The sequence below is a fragment of the Scyliorhinus torazame genome, chromosome 15 (genome assembly GCF_047496885.1).
Source record: "Scyliorhinus torazame isolate Kashiwa2021f chromosome 15, sScyTor2.1, whole genome shotgun sequence".
Lineage (NCBI taxonomy): Eukaryota > Metazoa > Chordata > Chondrichthyes > Carcharhiniformes > Scyliorhinidae > Scyliorhinus > Scyliorhinus torazame.
In genome coordinates this window covers 178729474-178745982 of record NC_092721.1, presented here as the reverse complement: position 1 = coordinate 178745982, position 16509 = coordinate 178729474, and the positions used below count along the sequence as shown (strand labels likewise).

The window sequence follows — 16509 nt, the reverse complement described above, 5'->3', positions numbered from 1 at the left end:
CTCTCTCTCTCTCTCTCCTGCCCGACGGGGTCGTAACCGCCCGATTTCTGTGGATAGCAAGATTTTGGCCAAGGTTTTGGCAGAAGCTGCAGTGTCTCCCTCAGGATATTGGGAAAGATCAGGCAGGTTTTGTCCCTGGCAGAAGGTAGAGAGCAGGAGGTTATTGTTGCATTGGATGCTGAGAAGGCTTTTGACGGGGTAGAATGGAGTTATTTGTTTGCGGTGTTGGAACGGTTTGGGATGGGGCCCAAATTCGTAGCGTGGATCCAGTTGCTAGACGAGGCACCTTTTTAAGGCCCGTGTTCATGCAAATAACGTTAGTTAGGGATATTTTGGGTTACACGGGAACGAGACAGGTGCTCTATTTCCCCTCCCCCTCTTGTTTGCGTTAGCAATTGAGCCCTTGCAATTGCCCTGAGGGCCTTGGATAAGTGGAAAGGGATAATGGGGACGGGGGGGGGGCGGGGGGGGGGGGGGGGGAGGGAGAGAGAGTGCCCTTGTACACTAATGACGATCTTTTGTATGTGATGGATCTGATACCCACAATGGATGATATCCTGGTGCTTTTTGGGGCTTTTTTTTTAGGGCATAAATTGATTTTTTGTGAAATGTGTGTGCTTTCAAGTCTTTCCCCCCCCCCATCCAGGGAGGGAAGAGTACCAATCTAGGGGTTATTCAATATTTTGGCAAGTGGCCATTCTTTATATGCGAGTGTAAACAATGGGTGGTGTTAACCCTACCTCAACGTGGTAGGCAAGCTATCATTTGATATTTGGAGATGAGAACTTTCCAGTAATGGTTGCAGCATAGTGCCACAACCTCTTATTTTCCTTTTCCCCCCCCCTCCCTATCCCAATTAGATTACTGCCAGCTTGTCTGAGATCATCTAACTCTGCACAGGTGGTGGGGTAAAAGATCCGACTACATTCTTCCTATTTGGTGAAAAATATTTCCTGGATTTTTGGTGGAATGTAGTAAGGTACTCAAAGCCCCCAGACTTGATTATAACTTGTAGCACTGCGGCTGTTGAACACAAATGAAACCTGCTGACAGCAGTATAACCGGAACATTGTGCGGCGGCGGCTCTCTTGCAATACAAAATAGAGCACCAGAAGTTTAGGTTTTGTGCTGATGTGATGCAATACGGTGCTAGTGGTTTGCAGGTATGCAAGCACGGTGGCAGTAGGCTATATTTTTTTGTGGTTGTTTGGAACAATATGCGTTATTATCTTGAGATGCAAATACAATGTGGCTGGAAAATATGCTCGTTGAGCACAGCTTGTGTCTAGACTTTGAGGTTTGAACGTTTTGGCTGTGTAGTAACCTTTTTTTAGTTGCTAACAGTACTTTGCTACATTTGAAATTCTGTTTTAAAATTTGAAGAGACATCCAAGCGAATAATGGCCATTTGGAAAAGGTGTTTTTATGTCTGAGCACGAGTTACTACCTTCAGGCAGGAAGGGTAACAGGAAAACAGATGCATGGTGGTTTGTCAGTATTCCAAAGTACCCAGGTAAATAATTGAGCAATTATACACCAAGCAAAGAAATTTGTGTTGAAACGGCTGTCAATATTTGATGGACAACAACATAGTTCAAATTCTGAGGATCTTTAATAGAGGCAGATGAATACTGGAGATACCTCGCCAGATATCTGCAGAGAGGAAAACGTATGGTTAATCTTGCACACTTCTGACCCTTCCTTTCCATACCTCATGTTCTTCCCTTTTTTGTTTGACTTCTTGATCTCCAACTCTGGAAGTATATAATGCCCACGAAGATGTGCTGCAAGCCCACTGACTTCTGCAACTACCTCCATTATTTTAATTCTTCCCACTCTTGAGAAGGGATTCCATTCCCTTTCCTCAGTTTCTCCATTGTTGCATGTGCCAATTTCCAAATGAGAGCTTGTGAAATCTTGCCTTTGTTACTCAGCTGATGGCATGTCTGGCCAACGTACCATTTTTCCTTCCTTATCCCAAAATCATGGTCCTCTTGTCTAGCTTCCACATTCAATGGGCATTACACTGCCATTTCCAACATCATCTCCTTTTCTCTCTTCTCCCCCCCCCCCCCCCCCCACCCACCATTCCTTCTAGAATTTCAGAATAGCAGTTTCCTCTGACACCGTAGTTCTCTCTTCCATCATCCCTAACATATGCACTCTTTATCCTGGCACCTTTCCATGCAAGCCTAGGATATGTCATGCCTGTATCTTTATCTCCTTCCATACCATTGTTTAGTGGCCCCAATGGGAAACCCCATTGACAACAGTGGAAGATCCCATTGGCGGGCTACCTCTGCTGCTGCGAAGCGTATGAGTTGCATGGAAAATCATGCCCTTCCTCTTTGTTTTACATGTCTGGCCTTGGATCTGAAGCGTTTGTTAACCACTGGTCCCATTTTCTCTCAGATATTTGCCTGTATTGTAGGATGGGTATGCTGAGTTACCATGAAATGAGTGATTTGTAGCCAATTCTGTCTTCACGTTACCAAATTTTCCATCCTCCCCCGCTGTTATAATTATTTTCTTGGTTTGCAGTTATCTTTATAATTTCTCACATTATTGCCTTGCCATTTCTGCCACTTCTGCCTAGTCATAGACAATTTTTCTCTCTCTCTGTTTCCTTGCTTTTTGTTCCTCGTAATGTGTTCCAGTTCTGGCCTGAAACATTGACCCAGATTTTTCAGTAAGAATGACGGTAAAACTGTCAGTGTTTGCTGTCATTACTACCCTGAAGCTGACAGCAACGTTAGGAGCCTGCATTTATGCAGAATATATGCAGATATCTAGACGTTGCTGTCAGGGGTTTGAGGCTCCTCCAGAGCCTTGAGGTCCCCCTTGCGATTACAATTCCTAAGAAGACAACATTACAAGTACAAAAAGTGTAAAACTCTTTAGAACTTAGTTAATTCTCATCCAACAAGGTCTAACTTGATGTCCTTGCATCATAATTACTGTTCAATACCCTCACTGGCCCTGAGAAGCAAATTCTATATTTGTGACATGTCAAATTTCTCCACTTAATTTTTATGTTTATCATTTAAGTTTCTATCTTTTATTTTACTTTAACTTAAAAGTGAATTCAGTGGTATTAACTTCCTGTTTTGCCATCTGGGGTGCCTCCTTACCCTGTTTGCTGACCTCCTCTCTGCACTCCTGGAAATCCCTCTGACTTGGTGCTCGATTGAATTTGCCATTAGAAAAGGTGAAGTTTATACATCGCAAGGTCATTAGATCTTTATAGGTAGCGTTCCACCTGTTGGTCCTCCTTTTTCTTCATACTATCCAAGGATTACATTAATGGATATACTTCCTGGCTGTTTGTCTAGGTTAGTGAAAATAGTAATGTATGAAAATAGGATTGTCCGTCCGGTGTGAAGTTTGCTTTGTTTTACAAAATTGACGAGGAGCTATTTTTAATTTTATGTATCACTTGTGTAGTTTAGTGGTTCTGCTGCATACTAGTTAATGTCTGTAAATGAATGGAAACTGATGTTACTGATGCAGAGATGGTATTTCTAATGCAAACGGGCAATGTGTCACCAGCATTAGTTGGGCACCTAGCCAAGCTGTCATCAGGAATTCAGCCTGTGGGAAATTGTAGAGCTGGAATGAATATGGTCAAAAGAGTGTTGGTGGCATCAGCATGATGATGATTGGACCATGATGATGATTGGATCATTCATTGAACACTTCACAGTAGCATCTTAGGAGTGTTTCGGGGAAGGGAGGTTATATAAAAATCATATGTGCGCCTACTCCAAGCAGTATGGGCACAACTGTGTAAGTAGTTTTATTTCTCTTTGACTGCACTATTGGATCTGTTCCACTATTGGAACCTCTCCATATTAATTCAAAGTGCAAATCTATTCTTGAAAATTAGGGGTGCTAGATCCAGTGTCCCTTGATTTCAATGCCGTATAATTGGGAGGAAGGAAGAAAACTAAATCTGTTTAATATGTAGCCTGTTTGAAGTCCGTAAGAAGTTGGGCTTTGGCATCAAGTGCAAGCTTGTATCTTTTTTTTTTAAGGGGAATTGCACCACTCAATTACAATGGAAATACCGATCATTGTCTATCAAGAGATGGTGAACTAAATGTTATATTGGGAAACTTAACAATGATTTGGTTCCAGCTAATATATTTGTGAGGCTTGTGTGCACCAAAGCGATTGATACATTTAGAACCACAGGAAAAGCTATTGCAAGGGAATGATGTAGTGATTCAAGTACAGACCAGCCGAGTGAGACAGGAAGATACGGAGCCTATCATGGTGCATCACAAATAACAGTCCGGAAGGCTCTTCACATCTCTAATAAGATAGATGAACCAGTGATACAAAGATAAATGGTTTGGGTCTAATCATCATTAAAGATAAATTATTACAAGGTTGAAAAATAGATATTCTAATACACCATGTTTTGAAAAGGCAGATGAAACAGTTGCATTAGCTCTATTAAAGGCCGACTTGAGAGCAACGAGGTGGAGATCAGGAATAACATGCTCAGAAAATTCTGGTGGAAATCACAAGAATTAGGAGGCTGAGAAGGCCGCTGGCGCCTCGAGTCTGCTCTGTCATTCGATAAGATCATGGCCAATCTGTGTCTTGGAACTCTCCTTTAGTCCTTGCCGCCGCTGTTTTTTTTAAAAATAGAAAATAATTCAAAAGTTAAATTGAGGTAGCATTTCTGAACTTTTTAAGCACTCTTGAGTTCTGTGACATCAGGTACGTAAAAAGGAACTAGGACCAATAAACTCCACTTGCACAGAAATAAATAAAATAAGAAATAAGAGTGAAGTACGCCATTCTACCCATTAATCCTGTTCCACCATTCAATAATATCAAGGCCTTATTGTCATCATTGTGGCCTTAATTCCATTTGCCTGCTTGTTCCCTGTAACCCTTGACCCTCTTGGTCAACAATCTACTTAACTCAATCTTGAACATAGTCAATGATCCAACCTCCACTGCTATCTGGGAAAGAGAATTCCACAGGCTAACAACCCTTAGAAAGTTCTCCTCATCTCAGCCTTAAATGGGAGACTGCTAATTTTTAAAATGGTGTCCCCTAGTTTTAGACTCTTCTCCACCCCCCCAAAATTCCCTCAACACTGAACCTGTCAAGTGCTTCTGCAGACCAAAATTGTACACCGTACTTCAGATGTGGTCTCGCTTAAGGACTTGTACAGTTGTAATGACATTTGGCTATTTTTATACTCTTCCTCTTCCAATAAATCTATTTTCCTTTTTAAAAAAAAAAAAAATAATAATTTTTATTAAAGGTTTTCATAAAATATCAATAACAAAATGAAAAAGGAACTCAACAGGGTTAAGTACAAGACACAGTCCAGCAAAACAACCCTCCATCCCCCCCCCCCGTACATAAATAATAAATTAACATTAACACCCCGACTTAATACAACAAGTATATACACCCCGTCAGACCCTCCAGTGTAAATAACAAAAACAAAAAGTAAAGTGACCCCCCCCCCCCCCCCCCCCCCCCCCCCCCCCAGTTGCTGCTGCCATTGACCAATGTCTACCGCTCCGCCGGGAAGTTTAAGAACGGTTGCCACCGCCTAAAGAACCCTTGTACCGATCATCACAAGGCGGATTTCACCCTCTCCAACTTAATAAACCCCGCCATGTCGTTGATCCAGGATTCCACGCTTGGAGGCCTCGCATCCTTCCACTGAAGAAGAATCCTTCGCCGGGCTACCAGGAACGCAAAGGCCAGAATACCGGCCTCTTTCGTCACCTGCACTCCCGGCTCCTCTGCCACCCCAAATATTGCGAGCCCCCAGCCCGGCGTTACCCTGGATCCTACCACCCTCGACACCGTTCTCGCTAGGCCCTTCCAAAATTCCTCCAGCGCTGGGCATGCCCAGAACATATGGGTGTGATTTGCTGGGCTCCCTGAGCACCTAACACACTTGTCCTCACCCCCAAAAAACCGACTCATCCTTGTCCAGGTCATGTGTGCCCTGTGCAGCACCTTAAACTGTATGAGGCTGAGCCTCGCGCACGATGAGGAAGAGTTCACCCTCTCCAGGGCATCTGCCCAAGTCCCTTCCTCAATTCCCTCTCCCAACTCCTCCTCCCACTTACCTTTTACCTCCACCACCGAGGCCGCCGCCTCCTCCTGCCTGACCTGGTAAGTTCCCGAGATCCCCCCCCTCCCGAGAGCACCCTGTCCTGTACTGTGTGTGGCCGTAGCCGCGGGAATTCCACCACCTGCCGTCTGGCAAACTCCTTACCTGTAAGTACCTGAAGGTGTTCCCCGGGGGGAGCCCGTACTTCTCCTCCAGCTCACCCAGGATCGCAAACTTCCCGTCCACAAACGGGTCCCCCAACTTTCGTATCCCTGCCCTGTGCCACCCCGCAAACCCTCCACCTGTTCTTCCTGGGGCGAACTGGTGGTTCCCCCGTAATGGGGTCCCCGCCGAGGCCCCCACTTCCCCCTGTGCCGCCTCCACTGCCCCCAAATCTTGAGGGCAGCCACCACCACCGGGCTCGTGGTATACCTCCTTGGAGGGAGCAGCAGCGGTGCCGTTGCCAGCGCCCACAGACTTGTACCCACACAAGACGCCGTCTCCAGCCTCTTCCATGCAGCCCCCTCCCCCTCCATCACCCACTTGCGCACCATCGTCGCATTGGTGGCCCAGTAGTACCCACAGAGGTTGGGCAGCGCCAGGCCCCCCTATCTCTGCTCCGCTCCAGGAACACCCTTCTCACCTTCGGAGTCCCTCGCGCCCACACAAACCCCATTATACTCCTGTTAACCCGCCTGAAAAAAGCCTTTGGGATAAACACGGGGAGGCACTGGAACAGGAACAAACAGCTTGGGAGCACCGTCATTTTGATTGACTGCACCCTACCCGCCAAGGACAGCGGCAATGCGTCCTACCTCTTGAACTCCTCCTCCTCCATTTGCTCCACCAGCCTTGTAAAATTAAGTCTTTGCGGGGCCCCCCAGCACCTGGCCACCTGGACTCCCAGATACCTGAAGCTCCTCTCCGCCTTTTTTAGTGGGAGCTCGCCAATCCCCCTCTCCTGGTCCACTGGATGAACTACGAACAGCTCGCTCTTCCCCATGTTGAGCTTGTACCCCGAAAAGTCCCCGAATTCCCAAAGAATCCTCATTACCTCCGGCATTCCTCCCGCCACATACAGCAACAGGTCGTCCGCATAAAATGACACCCTATGCTCCTCCCCACCACGCACCAACCCCCTCCAGTTCCTTGACTCCCTCAGTGCCATAGCCAGGGGTTCAATCGCCAGTGCGAAGAGCAGGGGGGGATAAGGGACACCCCTGTCTCGTCCCTCCGTGCAGCCGAAAGAACTCTGACCTCCTCCTGTTTGTGGCCACACTCTCTATCGGGACCTCGTATAACAACCTAACCCGCCTGACAAAACCCTCCCCAAACACGAACCTCTTCAGCACCTCCCACAGGTACCCCCACTCTACCCTATCGAAGGCTTTCTTAGCGTCCATCGCCACCACTACCCCCCCCCCTCGCCGGCATCATGATAACGTTCAAAAGCCTCCGCACATTCGCATTCAACTGCCTCCCCTTCACAAACCCCGCCTGGTCTTCATGGATGATCTACGGCACACAATCCTCGTGGCTAAGACCTTCGCCAGCACCTTGGCATCTACATTTAGCAAGGAAATCTGTCTGTAAGACCCACACTGCAGGGGATCCTTGTCCCGCTTCAGGATCAAGGAGATCAGTGCCCGGGACATCGTCGGGGGCTAAGCCCCCCCTCCCTTGCCTCATTGAAGGTCCTAACTAACAGCGGGCCCAACAGGTCCATATATTTTTTATAGAATTCGACCGGGAAACCGTCCGGCCCCGGTGCCTTCCTCGCCTGCATGCTTCGTATCCCTTTGATCAGCTCCTCCAGCCCAATCGGGGGCCCCCAATCCCACTACCAGTCCCTCTTCCACCTTTAGAAACCTCAATTGGTCCAGGAAGCGGCCCATCCCTCCCTCCTCCTGTGGGGGCTCGGATCGGTACAGTTCCTCGTAGAAGAAGTATCTGAAGGCCCCATTGACGCCAACTCCACTCCGCACCACACTCCCTCCCCTGTCCTTAACTCCCCCGATCTCCCTAGCTGCGTCCCGCTTCCGAAGCTGATGCGCCAGCATCCGGCTTGCCTTTTCCCCATACTTGTAAATCGCCCCCTGGGCCTTCCTCCACTGCACCTCCGCGTTCCTGGTGGTCACCAGGTCAAATTCGGCCTGGAGTCTACGCCTCTTTCTCAACAATCCTTCCTCTGGCTCCTCCGCATACCTCCTGTCTACCCTCACCATCCCCCCCCCCCTCGGCTCCCACCGCTCCTTGTGGGCCCTAATGGAGATCAGTTCTCCCCTCACCACCGCCTTCAGTGCCTCCCATACCATCCCCACTCGGACCTCCCCGTTGTCGTTGGTCTCCAGGTACCTCTCTATACTCCCTCGGACCCGCTCGCTCACCTCCTCGCCCGCCAACAGCCCCACCTCCAATCGCCACAGCGGGCGCTGGTCCCTCTCCTCCACCATCTCCAAGTCCACCCAATGCGGGGCGTGGTCCGAAATGGCTATTGCCGAATACTCGGTATCCTCTACTCTCGCTATCAGCGCCCTACTCAAGATGAAAAAGTCGATTCGGGAATAAGCCTTAAGGACATGTGAGAAGAATGAAAATTCCCTAGCCCCCGGCCTTGCAAATTGCCAAGGGTCCACTCCTCCCATCTGGTCCATAAACCCCCTCAACACTCTAGCCGCCGCCGGCTTCCTACCCGTCCTAGACCTGGAGCGATCCAGTGCCGTATCCAGCACCGTGTTAAAGTCTCCCTCCCATTATCAGGCCCCCCACTTCCAAGTCTGGGATCTGACCTAACATACGCCGCATAAAACCTGCATTGTTCCAGTTCGGGGCATACACATTGACCAGTACCACCCTCTCTCTCCCTGCAACTTACCACTTACCATTATGTACCTGCCGCCATTATCTGCCACAATGCTCGACGCCTCAAACGACACCTCCTTTCCCACCAAGATCGCCACCCCTCTTTTTATTCAGCCCCGAGTGAAACACCTGACCTACCCACCCTTTCCTCAATCTTACCTGGTCTGCCACCTTCAGGTGTGTCTCCTGAAGCATAACCACATCCACCTTGAGCCCCTTCAGGTGCGCGAACACGCGGGCCCGCTTAACCGGCCCATTCAGTCCCCTTACATTCCAGGTTATCAGCCGGGTCAGGGGGCTACCCGCCCCCCTCCCCCGTCGGCTAGCCATGACCCCTCCTCGGCCAGCCACGCGCCCGCACCCCACACCCGGCCCGTTCCCCACAGCGGCATACCCCCGTCTCGACCCCCCCCCCACTCGCTCCAGCTCCTCCTTGACCATAGCAGCAGCAGCAACTTGATTGTTCTCTCTTCTCTCCCCCCCCCCCCCCCCCCTGGGCTAGGACCCATCCTAGCTGATTTACTCCCCCCATTGCACTTCCGCAAGTCAGCTGACTACTGCTGACCCCAGCCACTCCTGCCTCTCTTTCGACTCCTCCCATTGTGTGGCACACCTTCCTCTCCCATCCCCATCAATAGGCTCTCCCCCTCACCCTTCTGTTCTCCCCTTCCGTTCTAAGTGTGGGAAACAACCCTCGCTTCCCCGCCCCTCCAGTCTTCAGCGCGGGAAAAAGCCCGCGCTTTCCACCTACCAGGCCCCGCCACCTCTGACGCAGCTCCTTTTACAGGCCCGGTCCCCTCACCTCTAACTCGGGGGGGGGGGGGGGGGGGGACCCACGCCTCCTCCGGAGACTCTCAATAATAGTGCTGGTCCTTGTAGGTAACCCAGAGTCGTGCCGGCTGCAACATTCCAAACTTCACCCCCTTCCTGTGCAGCACCGCCTTCGCTCGATTGTACCCGAGCCTCCTCTTTGCCACCTCCGCACTCCAATCCTGATATATCCGAACCTCCGCGTTCTCCCACCTGCTGCTCCTCTCCTTGGCCCACCTGAACACACTCCCGATCGACGAACCGATGGAACCTCACCAGCACCGCCCGCGGAGGCTCGTTAGCCTTGGGCCTCCTCGCCAGCTCCAGGGGCTCCTGGAAGGACCCCGCTCCCATCAGCGAGTTCAACATGGTGACCACATAGGCCCCCACGTCCAGCCCCTCCGGGAGGCCCAGAATCCGCAGATTCTTCCGCCTCGACCGATTCTCCATTTCCTCGAACCGCTCCTGCCATTTCTTGTGGAGCACCTCGTGCGCCTCCACCTTTACCGCCAGGCCTAAGATATCGTCCTCATTGTCAGAGATCTTTTGTCGAGCCTCGTGGATCGCTCTGCATAGCCGCAACCGGAAGTCTCTATTTTCCTTCCTAATTACTTGCTGTACTTGCATACTAAGGTTTTGTGATTCATGTACCTGGACACCCAGGTCTCTCTCTACCACAAAGTTCTGTAATCTATTTCCATTCGGATAACATGCTGATTTTCTATTCTTCCTGCCATGCCAAAGTGGAGACGTTGACATTTTCCCACATGTTGCACCTGCTAAATATTTGCCCACCCACTTAACTTGTCTAGATCTCTTTGTCAAAAGAACAAAGAGTCATCAATTTACTTTCCCACCAATCTTTGTCAGAAGAAAATTTAGCTCATTGGGTTCTTTCATCCAAGTCATTAATATAAATTATAAATAGTTGTGGCCCCAGCATAATGCTTGTGGTATTCCATTAGTTACAGTTTGCATAGTGAAAATGACCCATTTATCACTACTCCTGCTTACTAATAGCTAACCAATCCTCTAACCATTCTAATATGTTATCCCCTAATGAGCCTGTACAAAAACATTTTGAAGCAACGATCAAACGCATTTTGGAAATTCAAGTAGACCACATCTACAGGTTCCCCTTTATCCACCTTGCTTGTTACTTCCTCAGAACTCTTAGTCAAAGACTATGGGTGGGATTGTCCGACCCCCCGCCGGGCTGGAGAATCGCTGGGGTGCAGCGTGAATCCCGCCCCGCTGCCTGATTGTCCGGCGGCGGTATTTCGGCGAGGGCGGGGATCGCCTCGCGCCGGTTGGGGGCCGTTGGCAGTCCCCCCCCCCCCCCCCGGCGATTCTCCCCTCCGCGATGGGCCGAGTGGCCGCCTGTTTTCGGCCAGTCCCACCGGTGTAAATCAAACAAGGTCCTTACCGGTGGGACCTGGCTCTGCGAACGGCCTGCGGAGTCCCCGATGGGCGCGGGTGGATCTGGCCCCGTGGGGAGGGGAAGCCACGGTGGTCTGGCCCGCGATCGGGGCCCACCGAACTGCTGGCGGGCCTGTGCCGTGGGGGCACTCTTTCCCTCCGCGTCTGCCGCTGTAACGGTCCGCCATGGCCGGCGCGAAGAAGTCCCCCCCCCCCCCCCCCAGTGCGCATGTGCTGGGATCACGCCAGAATACGTTTTAATGTCCTGCTATTGTTTCCTTAAAAATAGATTCTAGCATTTGTCCTGTGATAGATATTGGGCTAACTGAATAACGTCTTGGCCCCATAACAGTAATTCTACCATGGACAGGGCATTAAGAAAAAAACAATTGGAGTTTGTAACAAATGTAATATCTGTTAGGGACTTTAATCTTCATATAGATGGGATCAATAAAAATGACACCGTTTGCCTGGAAGAGGAGTTTGTAGAATTGTTTTTTGTGAGTTTCCTGGAACAATATGTTGTGGAACCGGAGGGACAAGACTATTTTAGATCTTGTGTTGTACTGTTAACTGCTGTTAATCTCAGTAATAGATCAGCTGTGGGGAAAATGTGACCATGATACAATTGAAATCTGCAAGTTCGAAAGTGACATACTCCAGTCCCAAAAACAAATCTCAAACTTTTAGCTATGTTTGGGGGGGAGCTGGCCAAGGTTGGATAAATAGACCAAAGACATGGCTAAATAGAGAAACTATGCTCAACGACAGTACATGGCACTGACTATCAACTTTGTGAGAAAGAGGCTTACTAAGGAAGTTAAGGATAATAGATTAAAAGAAGAGGCTTCAAATGTTGCAAAGAGTAGTAAGCCCAAAGATTGGGAGAGGGCTGTCTAATGGTTGACATTAAATGGAAAAAAATAAGCTAGGATTTTACAACCTGTTTTTATAAGAGATTTGCAAGTATATGAAAGAGGAAATTGTCATACTGAATGAGGACTTTGAATAAATAGGAGCCTGTCTTCACAGTAAAAGACACAAATTCTATGCCAGAAATAAAGGGTAACAGTGGCTAAAAAGAATGCGGAACTTGATAAAAATACCAGCAATAATTGAGGGACTAAAATCCAATCCCTAGGATCCTGATGGCCCACATCCTCAGGTTCTAAAAGGTGGCTGCAGAGATAGTGGATGCTGCTGGTTATGATTGAGTAAAATTCCCTAGATTGCTGAATGGTCCCAGCTGATTGGGAAATGTGACCCCACTGGTTGACAAAGGAGGCAGAAAGAAAACTGGGAGCTACACTCATTAGCCTGACACCAGTCATTGGGCAAATGCTGAAATCCGTTATTGAGGAAGTCATAATTCACTTAGAAAATCATAATGTGATCAAGAAAAGTCCACATAGTTTTAGGAAAAGGAAATCCTGTTTGAAAAATGGGGAATTTTCTTTTGAGTGACTTAGATAAAGGGGACTGAGTAGATGCAATATGACATTCTCGAGTGCCACTCAAAAGGTTAATAGGCAAGGTAAAGGCTGATGGAATTGGGTGTGATGTATTAGTACGAGTAGAGGGTTGTTTAACGGAAAACCAGCAGAAGGTATGAATAATTGGGGCATTTTCACATTGGAAGGCTGTGATTATTGTGCCATAAGGCACATGGATCAGCACAACGGTCTCTTCTATTTGCGATCTATGTTACTGACTTAAATGTAGGGATTGAGAGCAATGTATCTAAGATTGCTGATGATACAAAGCTAGGTGGTGTAAATTGAGGAAGAAACAGATTCATAGAATCCCTACAGTGCAGAAGGAGGCCACTTGGCCCATCAAGTTTGCACCCACCCTCTGAAAGAGTGCCCCATCCCTGTAACCCCACCTAACCATTGGCTACTAAGGGGCACTTTATCATGGACAATCCATCTAACCTGCACATCTTTGGACTGTGGGAGGAAGCTGAAGCACCCAGAAGCAACCCACACAGATATGGGGAGAACGTGCAGACTCGGCACAGACAGTAACCCAAGGTCAGAATTGAACCTGGGTCCCTGGTGCTGTAATGCATCAGAATTGAACCTGGGTCCCTGGTGCTGTAATGCAGCAGTGCTAACACTGCTGCTTATTGTGCCACCGCGCCGTCCATATCCAGGAGATATACATGGGTTAAGTGAATGGAAACAATATGGAAAATGGAGTAATATGTAAGCATGAGGTTATTCACTTTGAAAGTAAAAATACAGAAGCGGAATGCATTTAGAGGCTTGCAGTTTAATAAGGATCAAGAGCCAATGGACACTTTCGAGGTAATTGGCAAACAAGTAATGGTGACACGACATGTGTTAGAATCTGAATTTACAACATGCAAATGTTATGGAGACGGATTCAGTTGTGGCTTTTAAAAAGGAATTGGACAATCGTTTGAAGAGGAGAACATTCGTAGGGCTCTGGGTAAGGCAGTGGGCTAGGATCTTGAAGTGAGTGGGTGCAGGCATGACGGGCCAAATGGTTAAAAGCACAGAAGGCAACCTTGATCCTAATGGCTGATGTTCAGAGGGACTTTGTCCTCGTACAAGGAATCCAAAGTTGGCATGCAGATGCGACCTGCAATTAAAAAGATAAATTGCATGTTGGCCTTTATTGCAAGGGGATTGGAGTAAAAGAATGACAAAGTCTTGTTACAGTTCAAGACCATACATGGGAAACTGTGTGCAGTTTTGGTGTCCATAATCTTGGTGTCAGAGAGGTTTCCCTGGTTTGGTATCTGGGCTGAGAGGAGTAAATTGGGCTTTTAACCCTGGAATTCAGAATAATGAGAGGTGATATTGACACATACAAGATTCTAAAGGAGCTTGGCAGTGAAGACACTGCACCATTGTTTTCTGTACTTGAGAAATCTAGAACACAGGCACGGTACCATAAGACATAGGAGCAGAATTCGGCCACTCGGCCCATCGCGTCTGCTCTGCCATTCAATCATGGCTGATATTTTTCTCATCCCCATTTTCCTGCCTTCTCCCCATAACCCCTGATCCCCTTATTGATCAAAAACCTATCTATCCTTAAAGACACTCTTATTTGGCCTCCACAGCCTTCTGCGGCAAAGAGTTCCACATATTCAGAACAAGAACTGATAGAAGTAGAACTGAATTCCTTAGCCCAGAGGGTTGTCGATGTGCCTGCATTGAATGTATGCCAGGCTGGTTGATTTTTGGTGTCTCGGGGAATCGAGGGATATGGAGAAAGTGAAGATCAGCCATGATCATATCGAATGGCGTGTAGGCTCACGAGACTGTGTAGTTTACTCCAACTCCAATTTTTCTTATTAAGTTACCTAGGTTTAGCTGTGTTTTAAAGTATCCATTGCAGTTTTAGATGTTTAATAGGAGATTCATGTGGCATGGTTGGTATCCTTTCCAGTTCGGCTAGTTTAATTTATGGTTTTTGGGTGTCCAGGTTAGTTGATTGCCATCATTTTAAATGAATGAAGCACAAGTATTTTGTTGACTTGGTAAATAATATTGATTGTTGTACTTGGCAGACTTTGATTAGCAAATGTTATTTTAAAGTTGCAAATCTAATGTATTTACATGGGGAGAAACCTATTTCAGTACAGTAAATTTGGCAGTGCTAAGATCTGATATTGCCTAAAACCTTTTGTTTTGTCAATTTTATCCCTTGAATATTGCTCTAGCTTGGGGTTGATTACGCGGATGCCTGTCGCTTTCTATTGCCCTTTCCAAGTGCTTTATTACTTGCCTTGAGCCTTGATGGCAAATGCTAGAGTTGCCTGTGAAAAACCATTATAACCCCCCCAGTCCCATTCTAAACTGGGATGTACACATGTACTGAGAATTACAGTATCACATTTGACTGCAGGAACATGCCTAATTTTCCGTGCAAAGGACGTCTTCTAGCTGCAAGTAACGGAGTTTGTTCCCTTTCGGATGCTCGAGCTTCTTCGTTAGTTACCCCACGGTCGCAATTCCACCATCTATGTACAGGTCCCTTATTGTCAGCACCCCTTCATCGATTCTCCACGTTTGCAGGTGGAATCTTTTTCACTGGATTAATCTGTGGTTTCTGCAGATGGGGGCTGCAACAGGCATGTACCCAAGTTTGTAATGGTGCCTTGAGCTGGTTCCAGGTCCTTAGTGTGGCCTGAACCCATTTTGACTTCATTGCCCAGTGATCGAGTAGGAGGTTTAGTTGTGCCAAGCCCCCCCCCCCCCCATGCACCACCCTCTTCGTAGGACGGTTTTGCGGATCCTGGTTTTTTTTTCTAGCCCACACAAAAGCCATGGAACTTTGTGAAGAAGGATTTGGGGATGAAGATCAATAGCGATCTGAATATGAAGAAAAACCTTGGCAGTACGTTAATTTTTATATTCTGAACTCTTTCCGCCAGAGAAAGTGGGAGCAAGCCCACCTCTGCAGGTTCCTCTTCACCACATCCACCAGGCCAGACAGACCATAAGGCATAGAAGCAAAAATAGGTATTCGGCCCATCTGCTCCACCATTCAATCATGGCTGATATGTTTCTCAACCCCCATTATCCTGCCTTCTCCCCATAACCCTTGATCGCCATATTAATCAAGAACCTTTTTTAGAAACATGTACCCAGTTCTTTTTCCAATTAAGGGGCAATTTAGCGTGGCCAATCCACCTACCCTGCACGGTTGTGGGGTGCGATCCACGCATACATGGGGAAAGTGTGCAAACCCCACACAGACAGTGACCCGGGGACGGGATCATACCCGGGTCCTTGATGCCGTGAGGCAGCTGTGCTAACCACTGTGTCACTGCTGTCCTATCCATCTCCGTCATAAAGACACTCATTGACTTGCACTCTACAGCCTTCTGCAGCAAAGAGTTTCACCGATTCGCTATCCTCTGGCTGAAGAAATTCCTTTAAACTATCATCCTTTCAGTCTGAGGCTGTGCCCTCAAGTTCTAGTTTCTCCTATTAGTGGAAACATCCTCGCCACGTTCACTATCTAGGCTTCTCAGTATTCTGTAAGTTTCAGTGAGATTCCCCCCCCATCCTTCTAAACTCCATCGAGTAGAGACTCCCGAGTCCTCATCAGCTCCTCGTATGACAAGTCCTTCATTCTGGGGATCATTCTTTTTTTTTAATAAACAATTTTAATGAGGTATTTTTTGGCATTGTAAACAGTAGAATTACAGAACGAGAAAACAAAAGGACTGTACAGTAAACAAAGTACATAGTGCAATTGCCGTAGGCCCCCCCCCCGCCTGCTGACGATTAATTCTCCGCAAAGAAGTCAATGAATGGTTGCCAGCTCCGGGCGAACCCTA

General features: G+C 47.9%; 1 protein-coding gene and 1 long non-coding RNA gene across 3 annotated transcripts in view; one reads left to right on the top strand and one right to left on the bottom strand.

The window, feature by feature from the left end:
* Window positions 1-16509, top strand: part of tmem131 (transmembrane protein 131) — a 253551-nt gene that overhangs the window by 40714 nt on the left and 196328 nt on the right. The window lies entirely within an intron of this gene.
* Window positions 4140-16509, bottom strand: part of LOC140392033 (uncharacterized) — a 43159-nt gene continuing 30789 nt past the window's right edge. The window contains exon 3 of one of the 2 annotated variants that reach the window (XR_011935229.1): window positions 4140-4637. This is a non-coding gene — a long non-coding RNA (uncharacterized lncRNA). Of the gene's footprint in view, window positions 4638-13458; window positions 13794-16509 lie in introns of those variants that run through there. The other variant, XR_011935230.1, reaches the window with a different exon arrangement.